At 43.7% G+C, this 14,117-nt stretch overlaps 1 protein-coding gene across 1 annotated transcript in view; it reads right to left on the bottom strand.

Moving 5' to 3' along the window:
- MAMDC2 (MAM domain containing 2) overlaps positions 1–14,117 on the bottom strand; it is a 107,989-nt gene that overhangs the window by 26,389 nt on the left and 67,483 nt on the right. The window lies entirely within an intron of this gene.

Genomic DNA, 14,117 nt, shown 5'->3' with positions numbered 1-14,117 from the left:
AGTGATTTTGAGATTGTTTTTTCGTGACACATTGTACTTCAAATTAGTGGTAAATTTGGGTCGATACAGTCTGTGTTTTTTTGTGAAAAATACCAAAATGTCGTGAAAAAATGGAAAATTTAGCGATTTGCAAAATGTTAAATTTTCTGCTTGTGAGACAAATAATCATACCACTCAAAATAGTTAATAACTAACATAGACCATATGTCTACTTTATGTTTCCATCATTATTTCAACTTCCTTTTAATTTTTTGGGACACTAGGAGGCTTACAATATGAATAGCAAATTCTCAAATTTTCAAGAAAATTTCAAACACTGATTTTTTTAGGGACCAGTTCAGTTCTGATGTGACTTTGAGGGACTTGTATGTGAGACACCCCCATAAATGATGCCATTTCAAAAACTGCACCCCTCACAGTATTCAAAACAGCATTTTGGAAGTTTGTTAACCCTTTAGGTGTTTCACAGGAATTAAAACAAAGTGTAGGTGAAATTTCAAAATTTCATTTTTTTTGCAGATTTGCAATTTTAATACATTTTTCTAAGGAACACAGTACATTTTACTAGAGAAATGTGACTAAAAATTGATTCCCCCAATTCTTTTGTTTTCAAAAATATCCTATATCTGGCCCTAGTGTGCACGTTGACCAAACCACAGGCTTCATAATAGAAGGAGCACCTACTTGATTTTGGAGCCTCCTTTTTATGAGATTATTTTTTAGGCACCATGTAGGCTTCTAGGCACCATAAGATGCTAAAATTTAGGAACCCCCCCACAAGTTACCCCATTTTGCAAACTACACCCCTCAGGGAATTCATCTAGGGGTATAGTGTACATTTCAAACCCCCAGGGGTTTCACCAATTGTGGTACAACTGGGCAGTGAAAATGAAAAATTACATTTTTTACACAAAAATGCAGTTCTGGCTCAAAATTTTTCATTTTCACAAGGAATGAAGGAGACAAAGCACCCCAAAATCTGTGCCCCAATTTCTCCCGAGTACCGCAATGCCTCACATGTGACCAAAAAATACCAGTTGGGTGCATGGCAGGACTCAGAAGGGAAGGAGTGATTTTTGGATTTTGCAGCTCAGATTCTGGTGGAATTTTGGTGGGTGCTATGTCGCATTAGCAAGACCCCCCAAGCACCAATACAGTGGAACCCCCCCACAAGTGACCCCATTTTGCAAACTACACCCCTCAGGGAATTCATCTAGGGGTATAGTGTACATTTCAAACCCCCAGGGGTTTCACCAATTTTGATACAAGTGGGCAGTGAACATGAAAAATTACATTTTTTTACACAAAAATGCAGTTCTGGCTCAAAATTTTTCATTTTCAGAAGGTATGAAGGAGAAAAAGCACCCCAAAATCTGTGCCCCAATTTCTCCCGAGTACGGCAATGCCTCACATGTGAACAAAAAATACCAGTTGGGTGCATGGCAGGACTCAGAAGGGAAGGAGTGATTTTTGGATTTTGCAGCACAGATTTTGGTGGAATGAATGGTGGGTGCTATGTTGCACCAATACAGTGGAACCCCCCCACAAGTCACCCCATTTTGCAAACTACACCCCTCAGGGAATTCATCTAGGGGTATAGTGTACATTTCAAACCCCCAGGGGTTTCACCAATTTTGATACAAGTGGGCAGTGAACATGAAAAATTACATTTTTTTACACAAAAATGCAGTTCTGGCTCAAAATTTTTCATTTTCAGAAGGTATGAAGGAGAAAAAGCACCCCAAAATCTGTGCCCCAATTTCTCCCGAGTACGGCAATGCCTCACATGTGACCAAAAAATACCAGTTGGGTGCATGGCAGGACTCAGAAGGGAAGGAGTGATTTTTGGATTTTGCAGCTCAGATTCTGGTGGAATTTTGGTGGGTGCTATGTCGCATTAGCAAGACCCCCCAAGCACCAATACAGTGGAACCCCCCCACAAGTGACCCCATTTTGCAAACTACACCCCTCAGGGAATTCATCTAGGGGTATAGTGTACATTTCAAACCCCCAGGGGTTTCACCAATTTTGATACAAGTGGGCAGTGAACATGAAAAATTACATTTTTTTACACAAAAATGCAGTTCTGGCTCAAAATTTTTCATTTTCAGAAGGTATGAAGGAGAAAAAGCACCCCAAAATCTGTGCCCCAATTTCTCCCGAGTACGGCAATGCCTCACATGTGAACAAAAAATACCAGTTGGGTGCATGGCAGGACTCAGAAGGGAAGGAGTGATTTTTGGATTTTGCAGCACAGATTTTGGTGGAATGAATGGTGGGTGCTATGTTGCACCAATACAGTGGAACCCCCCCACAAGTCACCCCATTTTGCAAACTACACCCCTCAGGGAATTCATCTAGGGGTATAGTGTACATTTCAAACCCCCAGGGGTTTCACCAATTTTGATACAAGTGGGCAGTGAACATGAAAAATTACATTTTTTTACACAAAAATGCAGTTCTGGCTCAAAATTTTTCATTTTCAGAAGGTATGAAGGAGAAAAAGCACCCCAAAATCTGTGCCCCAATTTCTCCCGAGTACGGCAATGCCTCACATGTGACCAAAAAATACCAGTTGGGTGCATGGCAGGACTCAGAAGGGAAGGAGTGATTTTTGGATTTTGCAGCTCAGATTTTGGTGGAATTTTGGTGGGTGCTATGTCGCATTAGCAAGACCCCCAAAGCACCAATACAGTGGAACCCCCCCACAAGTGACCCCATTTTGCAAACTACACCCCTCAGGGAATTCATCTAGGGGTATAGTGTACATTTCAAACCCCCAGGGGTTTCACCAATTTTGATACAAGTGGGCAGTGAACATGAAAAATTACATTTTTTTACACAAAAATGCAGTTCTGGCTCAAAATTTTTCATTTTCAGAAGGTATGAAGGAGAAAAAGCACCCCAAAATCTGTGCCCCAATTTCTCCCGAGTACGGCAATGCCTCACATGTGAACAAAAAATACCAGTTGGGTGCATGGCAGGACTCAGAAGGGAAGGAGTGATTTTTGGATTTTGCAGCACAGATTTTGGTGGAATGAATGGTGGGTGCTATGTTGCACCAATACAGTGGAACCCCCCCACAAGTCACCCCATTTTGCAAAGTACACCCCTCAGGGAATTCATCTAGGGGTATAGTGTACATTTCAAACCCCCAGGGGTTTCACCAATTTTGATACAAGTGGGCAGTGAACATGAAAAATTACATTTTTTTACACAAAAATGCAGTTCTGGCTCAAAATTTTTCATTTTCAGAAGGTATGAAGGAGAAAAAGCACCCCAAAATCTGTGCCCCAATTTCTCCCGAGTACGGCAATGCCTCACATGTGACCAAAAAATACCAGTTGGGTGCATGGCAGGACTCAAAAGGGAAGGAGTGATTTTTGGATTTTGCAGCTCAGATTCTGGTGGAATTTTGGTGGGTGCTATGTCGCATTAGCAAGACCCCCCAAGCACCAATACAGTGGAACCCCCCCACAAGTGACCCCATTTTGCAAACTACACCCCTCAGGGAATTCATCTAGGGGTATAGTGTACATTTCAAACCCCCAGGGGTTTCACCAATTTTGATACAAGTGGGCAGTGAACATGAAAAATTACATTTTTTTACACAAAAATGCAGTTCTGGCTCAAAATTTTTCATTTTCAGAAGGTATGAAGGAGAAAAAGCACCCCAAAATCTGTGCCCCAATTTCTCCCGAGTACGGCAATGCCTCACATGTGACCAAAAAATACCAGTTGGGTGCATGGCAGGACTCAGAAGGGAAGGAGTGATTTTTGGATTTTGCAGCACAGATTTTGGTGGAATGAATGGTGGGTGCTATGTTGCACCAATACAGTGGAACCCCCCCACAAGTCACCCCATTTTGCGAAGTACACCCCTCAGGGAATTCATCTAGGGGTATAGTGTACATTTCAAACCCCCAGGGGTTTCACCAATTTTGATACAAGTGGGCAGTGAAAATGAAAAATTACATTTTTTTACACAAAAATGCAGTTCTGGCTCAAAATTTTTCATTTTCAGAAGGAATGAAGGAGACAAAGCACCCCAAAATCTGTGCCCCAATTTCTCCTGAGTACGGCAATGCCTCATGTGTGACCAAAAAGTGGCAGGACTCAGAAGGGAAGGAGTGATATTTGGATTTTGCAGCACAAATTCTGGTGGAATGATGGTGGGTGCTATGTCGCATTAGCAAGACCCCCAAAGCACCAATACAGTGGAACCCCCCCACAAGTGACCCCATTTTGCAAACTACACCCCTCAGGGAATTCATCTAGGGGTATAGTGTACATTTCAAACCCCCAGGGGTTTCACCAATTTTGATAAAACTGGGCAGTGAACATGAAAAATTACATTTTTTTACACAAAAATGCAGTTCTGGCTCAAAATTTTTCATTTTCACAAGGAATGAAGGAGAAAAAGCACCCCAAAATCTGTGCCCCAATATCTCCCAAGTACGGCAATGCCTCACATGTGACCAAAAAATACCAGTTGGGTGCATGGCAGGACTCAGAAGGGAAGGAGTGATTTTTGGATTTTGCGGCTCAGATTCTGGTGGAATGAATGGTGGGTGCTATGTGGCATTAGCAAGACCCCCGAAGCACGGTGAAATTATGAACCTAATATTCCATAGATGTGTGGTATATTTTAAAACACTCCTTTATACATAGGCCGGGTTTGTCGGGGCAAGTGTCACACTGGAAAATAGTTTGCTTTCTTATTCCCTTTTTATAGCAAACTTTGCACCTTTTTTGTGTCCTGCCCTTTTTTCCAGTGGAGGGGATTTCATCAGGAAAATGCTGCCCTGGTACAATACGGGGGCCAGTACTAGAAGTACTGGGGCCCTCTGCCTGCTGGTTCCCAAATATTAGGCCCTTTATGACTTCCTCTTGAAAGTGCATAAATGTCCCCCTCTGGCCGGTAGAACGGAATAGCACGTAAGCGTTATACAGTGCCATCTGGATGATATACACGGCCACCTTCTTGTACCAGATTTTTGTTTTCCGCAGGGCACTGTACGGCTTCAGTACCTGATCTGAAAGATCCACTCCGCCCATGTACCTATTGTAATCCAGGATACAATTAGGTTTTGAGGTGTGGGTACTGGTACCTCGTACAGGGACAGAGGTGGTACTGTCTCCGTGAATTGTTGTCAGTATAAGGACATCCCTCTTGTCCTTATATTTGACCAACAACATATTTTCGTTGCATATTCCCCTGCTTTCACCCCTTCTCATTACTTGGGCAATGTGCGTTTTTGGGAGGCCTCTTTGGTTCTTGCGCACAGTACCGCAAGCTGCTGTACCTCTTGAACCAAGGGCCTTAAACAGGGGGATGCTAGTGTAAAAGTTATCCACATAGAGGTGATAACCTTTATCCAGGAAGGGGTGCACTAAATCCCAGACAATTTTCCCACTAACACCTACGAGGGAGGGGGGGCATTCTGGCGGTTCAATTCTTGAATCCTTCCCTTCATAAACCCTAAACCTGTGGGTGTACCCTGAGGTGCTTTCACACAGTTTATACATTTTTATGCCATACCTTGCCCTCTTACTGGGAAAGTACTGGCGGAATTTAACCCTTCCTTTAAAATGTATAAGGGACTCGTCGATACAAATAAATTTTTCAGGGATGTACACCTCTTCAAATTTGGCACTGAAATGATCAATGACCGGCCTGACTTTGAATAGCCGGTCAAAGGTGGGATCATCTCTGGGTGGGCACTGTGCATTATCGGTGTAATGTATAAATTTAAGAATTGTCTCAAATCGAGTCCGGGTCATGGCCATACGGTAAAATGGAGTACTGTACAGAACATCTGTACTCCAATATTGCCTAATTTCTGGCTTTTTTACTATGCCCATATGAAACACCAGACCCCAAAACGTCATCATCTCTACTGCATCTACAGGGGTCCACCTAGCAAATGATGACGTGGGGTTTTGAGCAATAAACTGCTGGGCATATAAATTAGTTTGGTCCACCATTAAATTTACAAAATCATCAGAGAAAAATAATTTGAAAAAGTCAATTTCTCTGAGACCTGTGGAATCAAATTGGATTCCTGGCATGGCCAAAAACTCAGGAACCTGGGGCTCAAAATTGTCTGGTGGTGGGGTCCATACGAGATCAATTGTTGGGGGGGGGGGTCTCAGCTGCTCTACGGGGGCGTCTTTGAGGGGGTCCCTCATCATCAGAGGAGGAAGAGGAGCTTAAGGCGAATCCTTCAAATTCCCCGCTTGCATCACTGGCTGTGTCAGAGTCAGAAGCAAGCAGGGCATATGCCTCCTCCGCTGAATACATTCTTCTGGATGACTGGGATGACATTTGGGAGGACATTTGGGAGGACATTTGGGATGCCATTTTTATTTTTGTGTTACTGGTAGTGAAATGTTTCAACACGTGTATAGTGTAGGGGGGGGTACAAACTTTATTTCAACCCGGGGGGTATGTAGTGTGTATGTAGTGCAGAAAAAAAAAAAATACTTTATACCAATAAAAAAAAAAAAAAATGAAGGGGTTAAAAATAAAAAATTGAAGGGGTTAAAAAAAAAAAAGGTCCTGCGCCAAAAATTGAGCACAGATGTTGGTCAGTAACGTCTGTCACTGAACAGCGCTCAAAGGCAACAGGAATTTGATCAAAAAAAAAAAATAAAATAGATCAACCCTGTGCCGAAAAAGCTGATCAGTGATGTACGTCACTGATCAGCGCACAGTGGCCACAGGACACCCACAAAATCACAGTGTGTGTAAAAAAAAAATTAAAAAAAGACCCCACAGCACTCACAAAAAAAAAAAAAGGTGATCAGTGATGCGACACTGATTACCAGTGAGGTGCAGCAGGTGCACAACCTTTGGTGCAACTGACAGTGCAACTGACAGGTATATATAAAAAAAAAAAAACCTCTGCACCCCCAAAAAAGTTGCTGATCACCTCAGATATAGTGATCAGCACAAAAGGCGGGGGCAGCAGACACAAAATTTAGCACTCTCTGTCACTCTCTATCACTCTCTGTCACTCTCTGTCACTATCTCTCACTATCTCTCACTATCTCTCACTATCTCTCACTATCTATCACTCTAGGACACTAAAAAACCTGCACCCCCAAAAAGGGGGGGGTAGCAGACACAAAATATACACTCTCTATCACTCTCTGTCACTATCTCTCTCTATCTCTCACTATCTATCACTATCTATCACTATCTATCACTCTATGACACTACAGCAGCAGCACTGACAGGTATATCTATATATAAAAAAAAACCTGCGCCCCCAAAAAGTTGCTGATCAGTTAATTTATACTGATCAGCACAAAAGGAGGGGGCAGCAGTCAGTTATATAAAAAATATATAGCACAATCTGTCACTATCTCTCTCTATCTCTCTCTCTCTATCTCTCTCTATCTCTCTATAACTATCACACTGCAGCAGCACAAAATATAGCACTCTGTCACTAGGCCTCTCTATCTATCTCTCTCTCTCTATCTCTCTCTATCTCTCTATCTCTCTCTCTCTATCTATAACTATATCACACTGCAGCAGCACAAAATATAGCACTCTCTGACACTATCTCTCTCTCTATCTCTCTCTATCTCTCTCTATCTCTCTATCTCTCTATCTAGCTATTACACTGCAGCAGCACAATTTCACAGCACAGGAAGGCACAAGTAGCAACAGGATCCAGGAAGCATCCAGCACACTACAAGCACAGATCAAGCAGTGATCAAGCAGTGATGAAGCAGTGATCAGGTAAGTATGGAGCAAGGTTCTGGTCAGTATATGGCGGCAGGTGGCACGGTGACCGCACTGCACGCTATTCCAGACCGGAATGGCGTCTGCAGTGCAGTCACCGTTAGTTTAAACCCCCCTCCATGGCTGTGATTGGTCCGTCGGTCCGACGGGCCAATCACGGCCTTTGGGGGCGGGCGGGGTGAGGTGGGGTGACACCAGTGTCACCCTTACACCCCGCGGTGATTGGTGCTGTACTTTACAGCACCAATCACCTCCGATCCCGTGTCACCGGCGAACGTTATTCGCCGGTGACACAGGAAAACGCTGTAATTGGCTGTTCACACTGAACAGCCAATCACAGCGATCGCCGACGGGGGGGCGGCATCGCAGCCCCCCCTGGGCATGCACGGACATGTCTGCTGTCAGGGACAGCAGACATGTTGAAACTGTCACCGCGTCTATAGACGCGGTGACAGTTTAAATCCATGACGTACATTTACGCCATGTGTCGGGAAGTGCTTCCCGACCATGACGTAAATGTACGTCAAATGTCGGGAAGGGGTTAATGGCTGTCCTCACAACAATATTCTGCGTAACTGAAGATGCACTTGCTGAACAGCTCAGAAACACCTAACGTCTGGCCAAACTCTTGCTTTGAGTGGAAAGTCCTTCACATTGGCAAAAGGCACAGGCATTCTTACCAGGAAAGGCCATTCAATGTGCAATGGCTTTGGTTCAAATGAAAATGCAATTCTTGTGAATGCTGGCATCAAATGGTTGGTCTATAGCCGAGGTTCTTTCATTTTGTCTATAATAACTCTAATAAAGACTAACAGCAATTGGAAATACAAGTTTCCTACTTCTAAAAACACCATGGAAAACTTGTTCTAGGAACAATAATGTCTGTCCTTGTAAGTTACACATATGTCAAATCTCATCGACTTTTACACAATTAAAAGGAGAATTTACCTATTATGTAATAACATGTTAAAGCATAATTCCATCATCACCTTCAGTTGCATATCTATAAACTTGTATAAATAAAAATGAACATCCCTTCTATTATAAATAGCTTTATACAGTATTGGGAATATTAATGGTTGCAGGTAATTACAGTATATTATGGAGTTCTGGATGATAGCCGAAGGCCCAGGGTTTTTAGTGGTCCTTGGCTATTATTACTAAAGGTGCTGGTACTGTATGACAGTTATATGAGGATATACTGTATCCTTTCTGTTTATTGTAGTTAATATGTATTTCAGTTAATTATTCTATGAGCTTGTTTAGTATACAGGTTGAGTATCCCGTATCCGAGTATCCGTTATCCGAATTATTCCGAAAACCATACATTCCAGAAAGTGAATAAAAAATATTTTTTCTGCTAAAAACTCACTGGGGACATCTGTAACAGCACTACTGGTGACATGATATGTAACTTGCACTATATATGTGCAAGACAATGATTGCTTGGCATTCAAATTCAATATCTGAGATAGTACACAAATTTTGTTCCATGTTTTGAAACCTTGTTTTTTGAACAAATAAAATATATTTGTGTGTATTTTATGTGGTAATAAAATATATTTTTGTGTATTTTATGTGTTTATACAGCATACATGCAAGATACTTCAAAATACATAATTGAAATATTAAAATATTCCGAAATACGGAATAATCCGTTATCCAAAATTCTCCTGGTCCCGAGCATTTTGGATACGGGATACTCAACCTGTATTTGGAAGTGATACAGACTGGATATTAATTACTGTATTAGTGAGAAACAGAAATATAAGTGCATAGCTTAAATAGTTTTACTCAATACATGGAGATGGTGGCAGTAAAGTGCCACCATCTCCAAATAATGGGACTGTCCCGTAGTAATTTGGACTGTATGCAATCCGAATCCACATGGATGGTAAAGTATGAAATATGTCCACCATTGCCATGTTGACCTTTTGTCTATGTTGACCTTGTGCATTTTGACCATATGATGTCGACCTATTCACTATCGACCTATCGACCAGATAACGACAGCAGCACATACCAGGTGCTTCTCTGTCCCATATCTTAGCACTACAGTACATGCATTGCTTGGAAATGTTCCCAATATTTTTCTTAGGACCTCAGTACTGGATATTTGCATCATAGTAACATATAGCATGTTTAAAGTCTTGCCATGGTCCCCGTGCGAACACGTGGGGGACCAATTGAATTAGAATAACCCCCTTACTATCATTATTACATGCTTTGCCAAGATCTAGACCAGAAGCAATTAAAGATAATGTCTTAATAGCATCCACGTGCACGGCATGGAGGGCAATACAGTCTAAATTAAAAATCTCAAGCTCTATATTGATATTTTTTTCATTATGGGCCAATCCCGATTTCACACATCATAATGCTTCTCCAGTATTCCGTATATGGCATACTGGGGGGCGGTTTCTCCACCTCAATAATATATGCCCACTCCTGGCTACTATTAACTATTGACGCGGCGCAGTGGGACTACTACGGTGGCTGACAGAATTCTCTGACTTGTCAATGGTAGACAAATTGAATGCCAATATTAAACTGAACAAACAAATAGGCCGATATGTAATAGGGTGCGATTTTTAGACGTTTGCGATTTTTTGTCAAAATTGACCAAAATCGCATTTTTTCTAAAAATCGCACATGTAATAGGATGCGAGTCGCGGTAAAAATCGCATTTTTACCGCGAAATCGCACATTTTAAAGATGCGATTTTCAGGCACACTGAAAATCGCATCCAGATGCGAGTTCTATAGTCGCATATGGGAGCTTAAAAAAAATCGCAAAAAAAATAGACCAGCTTCTGACTGGCGAGTTAGGCAGAAACATGCACAGATCATTGAGATCTGTGCATGCTTCTGCTGTAAAAAAATAGTTAAAAAATAAATTTAAATAAAAAACTGGCGTGCGGTCCCCCTCCTAAGCATTACCAGCCCCGGGCTCAAAAAGCCGGTGCTGGTATCATAAAATCAAAGGAACAATCAAGTTGGGGTTCCCTGGATTTTATAAAACCAGCACCAGGCTCAAGGTCCGACGCTGGTTCCCAAAATACGGGGGACAAAATGACTAGGGGTCCCCCGTATTTTAAGAACCAGCACCGGACACAACCAGCCAGCAGGGTAATGCCACAGCCGGGGGAAACTTATTATATAAGCTCCCGCGGCCAAAGCATTAACCCCCTGGCTGGTCAGCATGGGCAGGGGTCCTGGGGAAGTGGGGACCCCCCCAATGAAGGGGTCCCCCCCCTCCAGGACTTACCAGCCCATGCTGATAGTCCGGGGCTGTCCCCGATGCCCCTGGCCGGTGGGCATCGGGCTGATGACTTGTGTAAAAAAAAGAATTAAAACTATTGTTTTACACTGGCAAACTATGAGTCCCAGCAAGCCTACCCCGCATGCTGGGACTTGGGGAACCACAAGTCCCAGCATGCGGGGCATTAAAGGGCCCGCTGGCACTTGTAGTTCTGCAGTGAAAAAAATAGTGCACGAAATCACACTGACACCCTGTAAAATAAAACTTTAATACACACAAAACACACACACACTGATACTTACCTACCTTGAGCCCGTAGGTCAGTCCCTGGATCCTGGGTCCGTCCTCCGGGGCTCCAGGGCAGAAGAGTCCGGTTCCGGGGCCTTGGTCCTGGTTCCGGGGCTGGTCCTGGGGTTCCGGGGCTCCTGGGCTGCAGAATCCGGGGTCCGGGATCCGTGGTACTCCCCAGGGGTACCTAAGGAGGCAAATCCAACTCACCTGCTCCCCGGCGGCGACCTCCGGTGACAGCGCTGCTCCACACTGGTACCCGGCTTGCAGGACTTTGACCGGCGCTGAGATGTTTCCTCCTCGCCGTCTCTGCACAGAATGATTTCTTGGCCAATCAGGAGCCGAGAAAGTCGGCTCCTGATTGGCCAGAAATCATTCTGAATACAGACGCCGAGGAAGTAACATCTCAGCGCATCTAGAGCAGAGATGTTACTTCCTCAGCGTCTCTAGTTAGAATGATTTCTGGCCAATCAGGAGCCGACTTTCTCGGCTCCTGATTGGCCAAGAAATCATTCTGTGCAGAGACGGTGAGGAGGAAACATCTCACCGCCGGTCAAAGGCCTGCAAGCCGGGTACCAGTGTGGAGCAGCGCTGTCACCGGAGGTCGCCGCCGGGGAGCAGGTGAGTTGGATTTGCCTCCTTAGGTACCCCTGGGATCCCGGACCCCGGATTCTGCAGCCCAGGAGCCCCGGAACCCCAGGACCAGCCCCGGAACCAGGACCAAGGCCCCGGAACCGGACTCTTCTGCCCTGGAGCCCCGGAGGACGGACCCAGGATCCAGGGACCGACCTACGGGCTCAAGGTAGGTAAGTATCAGTGTGTGTGTGTTTTGTGTGTATTAAAGTTTTATTTTACAGGGTGTCAGTGTGATTTTGTGCACTATTTTTTTCACTGCAGAACTACAAGTGCCAGCGGGCCCTTTAATGCCCCGCATGCTGGGACTTGTGGTTCCCCAAGTCCCAGCATGCGGGGTAGGCTTGCTGGGACTCATAGTTTGCCAGTGTAAAACAATAGTTTTACTTCTTTTTTTTACACAAGTCATCAGCCCGATGCCCACCGGCCAGGGGCATCGGGGACAGCCCCGGACTATCAGCATGGGCTGGTAAGTCCTGGAGGGGGGGGGACCCCTTCATTGGGGGGGTCCCCACTTCCCAGGACCCCTGCCCATGCTGACCAGCCAGGGGGTTAATGCTTTGGCCGCGGGAGCTTATATAATAAGTTTCCCCCGGCTGTGGCATTACCCTGCTGGCTGGTTGTGTCCGGTGCTGGTTCTTAAAATACGGGGGACCCCTAGTCATTTTGTCCCCCGTATTTTGGGAACCAGCGCCGGACCTTGAGCCTGGTGCTGGTTTTATAAAATCCAGGGAACCCCAACTTGATTGTTCCTTTGATTTTATGATACCAGCACCGGCTTTTTGAGCCCGGGGCTGGTTATGCTTAGGGGGGGGACCGCACGCCATTTTTTTTCTTTTTTTTTTTTACAACACAGCGCACAGTACTGAAAATGTGCCGATTTTCATGACTGAAAATCGCACATTTTCAGGACTAAAAAAGCGCCCGAAATCGCACCATATCGCACTTTTTTGCCGCAAATTCGCATCTCATTACATATGCGAATTTGCGGCAAAAAATGTGATTTGGAAAGGTGCGATTTTGTGCGATATGGTGCGATTTTTGGACTAGTCCAAAAATCGCACCCTATTACATATCGCCCATAGTCTCCATCTCTTATACAGAAATGAATCATAACATTTTACGCAGATCCTATTACACACCAAAGTTTCAGTTTCTCATAGGAGATTCTTCCTTTCTTCAATTGCAATGAATGTAGCTCCACGGACGCGGATATTACTCACTGCCTCTGGTCTTGTCCAAAAGTACAAAGTTATGGCATGACTTTCAAACATTTATTAACTCTGATTTGAAAATATAATTTCAAATTAACAAAGGGTGGGCATTTTGGGGCATACACCCTAAAACACTGTCCCCCATCGTGTCTAAGGGCAACCGTGTCTTACTTAACAAATTGGCAGTGGCTACCCAGAAAACCATTCTTTCTCAAAGGATTAAACCTGACTCAATTCCAATAACTCTGTTACACTCTTGGATTACATACTTGCTCTCTATGGAGTGGACTGATACCACACTCCAGAAAGTTATGGTCCGTTTTTTCGAAAACGTGGCTCCCATATATACGTACACTGTCATTACCTTTTAAAGACACACTTCGCAAATGCTTTCATCTTACCACTTGGTATAACATGGAAGTGACTACCTCAGGTGCCCCCTTTTGAACTGTCTGAGGAACTACACTTTGTTTAACCTAACTATTTTACAATTTATGGAGGTCCCTTCTAGTTTTGTTTTCTTGTGATTAAAACATGTTTTATGTATATTTTGTGTATATTTAATGTGATATTCCTGATTATGTTTATGTTATTAGGTTAAATAAAGTGTTTTACTACCAATGCACCAATTCCATTTAGTGTCTCAGACATGTATTGTTGTATTTTTATGATTATCTGTCAATAAAAATCTTCTGAAAAAAAAGTGTGGGGTCCCCTGCATGGCTATAACCAGCCCCAAGCTCTTAGAGCCAGTCCTGGTTGTAGAAATACAAGTTGGGGTCCCCCCATATTTCTACAATACCAGCTCATGGTCCGGTCCTGGTTCCAAAAATACTACATTTGTGGCGACCAGCTTGGTAACTATAAACTACCTCCGGAGATACCCCTTACACCTACATTAAAATCGACAAGTTATGGCTACTATATATGCCCCTAAGCCAGCTACAGATTGATGTGGCTAACTAGCA

This window comes from Crinia signifera, chromosome 1 (genome assembly GCF_055691185.1).
Source record: "Crinia signifera chromosome 1, ASM5569118v1, whole genome shotgun sequence".
NCBI lineage: Eukaryota > Metazoa > Chordata > Amphibia > Anura > Myobatrachidae > Crinia > Crinia signifera.
Note: the sequence above shows the minus strand (reverse complement) of the source record. Positions and strands in the feature narration are given on the sequence as shown.